The sequence below is a fragment of the Lithobates pipiens genome, unplaced genomic scaffold, assembly GCF_037356315.1.
Source record: "Lithobates pipiens isolate NorthernLeopardFrog02 unplaced genomic scaffold, aLitPip1_a1.2 Scaffold_23, whole genome shotgun sequence".
NCBI classification, from domain to species: domain Eukaryota; kingdom Metazoa; phylum Chordata; class Amphibia; order Anura; family Ranidae; genus Lithobates; species Lithobates pipiens.
Window position 1 is genome coordinate 220,601,488 of NW_027507785.1, and position 2,500 is coordinate 220,603,987.

Below are 2,500 nucleotides of genomic sequence, written 5' to 3' on the forward strand. Positions count from 1 at the left end.
AGATGAAGTCTGATGGCGTGTGAGGTGGTGTCTACGTAACACTTTACAACTGGGATGGTGACAGTATTCACTGGGGCGTAAGAAGCTGTAGAAAGCCAGGTAGATGGCTGCTTGAAGGACCAGGCTGAATTTAGCCAAAAGGGGAATGTGACAGGATGAAAGACATGTCTCGGAATATGGCGCTGGTGACGGGTAGCCGTTTGATACTGATTTGGGGTCATTGCCTGTGAATACCACACAACATGGTCTTGACGGCGAACAAGACGGTTTGTTAGGATCTCATAAGGGGATGAAATACTGGATGTCAGCTGAGTGGGGTCTTAGGTATTGTGTGACAATGCCAACTGTGTGCGGTGGCATAATATGAAGACCAGGATGTGATGGAGAACTCTTGGTATTGCTCTGGGGTTTGAGGCTAGTAACCTGACATAGAACCTCTAGGCTGCCCGGTAGGCCTTCAGGGTGTTGTGAGATAATGAAAGATTAATAAGGCAGGTAGCATCGTGAAAGTGTTGTTTGAATCCGAGGTTAGCTAAGACCAGTGTGGGATAAGAGACATGGTCGGGTCGGTTCCAGGTTCCTGCAAAAAACAACGAAGCAAAGTTAACGGGTAGTGCGTCGGCCAGATTATTGCGTTTGTCTGGGATGTGGACGCATAGGACGTTAGATTGGTGCTGTGGGGATAGTGGCACCAGCCTGCACAAGAAGGCCACAATGGCCAGCTCCTTTATTTATAATACTGGCTGTAGCTTGGTTGTCTGTGGTGAACGTCACTGTTTGTCCTGCCCAGTTGTTGCACCAGACTTGAGCTGCTGCGACAATGGGGTAGAGGTCGAACAAAGAGGAGGACTAACTGAACCCAGGAATCAAGAGGATTTCTGACGGCTATGGCCCTATAAACCCAATTTGGCCAAAATTGAGGCGAGGACCTGTGGAGGCTGCGGTGACCATGACTACCTGAGATGAAGAGAGATGCTGAGGGAATACACATTGGCATGCCATTCCAATTTGTGAGAAAATCGACTCTCATGGGCAGATCTGCTATAGCTGGCACATCTTAATTTAAGGATTTAGTCAGGGTCTTTGCCTGGAAGAGAAACACTAAAAGATGGGAGGTAAAAGATCCCCTTGAGTCTGGCTGCTGCCTTGGCTGAAAATGAGCAGTGATAGTCAAAGGATGGGCACCCTGCATACTTGTGACCTGCTGCGTGCAGATACGGGTCCAATTCTACCCTCCTGTTGGGGTTGCTCTGCCTAGCATGTCTCTGACTGTCCCCAAGGCCCGCACAAACTCTGTGACAGTGAGCTTGCGATTAAGTAAAGGGTCTCTGGCCTTCAGGATGACGGAGACATCTCCCCGCGAATATGATTTGTTCTAGGCCAAGTTGTGTACTGCTATGAGGAGGGATGCTAAGTTAACGTCGTTGTCATCCAAGATGTCCTCCTAGATGCCCTGCTAGGACAAGGTGTGCAGGGAAGACGATGGTGCAGAAGTTGGGTGTATCTGTAAGTGAAGGTACCGGAATGACGGTGGTGACTGGAGCTGGTAGGGGCACGGCTGGGCGTACCTCCAGGGCTGTCACTCTGCTTGGACTTCGGCGACTGCTGCTGACAGTGTGGTTACCCAGGAGTGCAGCTGAGTAGTCGCAAAGAAGATAGACTGAAGTGGTGCCTGGAAGGGCTGCCACTGGCGGTGGAAACAGTAGCCTAAAGGCTTGGTTTCCTGGCTGCAGCAGGGTAGGATTTACTCCTGCGACACCGTTCTGCTATGAGCTTATTTTTATTTATTTTTTTATTATTATTTTTTTTATTATTTTTTTTATTTTTATTTTTTTAATTGGTCCAAGCTCTTGTGAGACTGTAAACCGCCGCTTGCTGAGCCCGTAAAGGGTGATGGCAGGGCTGAGGCAAAGTCCTCACTGTCTGCCTGCGACATGGCGTCAACTAAAAGCAAGGGGGGGGTGCGTATGTTTGAGGTAAGTTGCAAAGGTAGGAGGGGATAGTTGCGTTGGGTAGATGAGATGAAAGGCGGAAGGAAACAAGAAGAATAGGACAAGGAACGACAGACATAGTGACAGTTGGTTTGCGCTTGAGCGCTGTTGAGTGTGACTTTAGAAAACTCAAAAGAATGCCTAACAACCGAGGTGAGCCAGGAGGTGACTGGCTAGGTAACCGATAGCTCGGGTGTCAGTCTGTGCTCGGCACAGACTAATGAACCAGAGCGCCCCAGGGCGGACTGGGGTGGGTAGCTGAAGTCTGGTATACTAAGTAGGAATGTTGCGATCTGTAGTTAATTGACGTGGGTTCGGTCTACTAATGCTTGCACTGCCAGCAAGTATGGAGATTAGGCGACCTTGTCTGCGTATTGAAGGCTTGTGCTTCGAAAACAGAGTGAAGTGCACAGAAGTATGTGACAGTTGCTAACGCCTCAGGAGCAGGTCAAATTCTGTATGTGAAGTAAAAATATGTAGTGAAAGAGTGTTTAAGAGAAAGGGGGAAT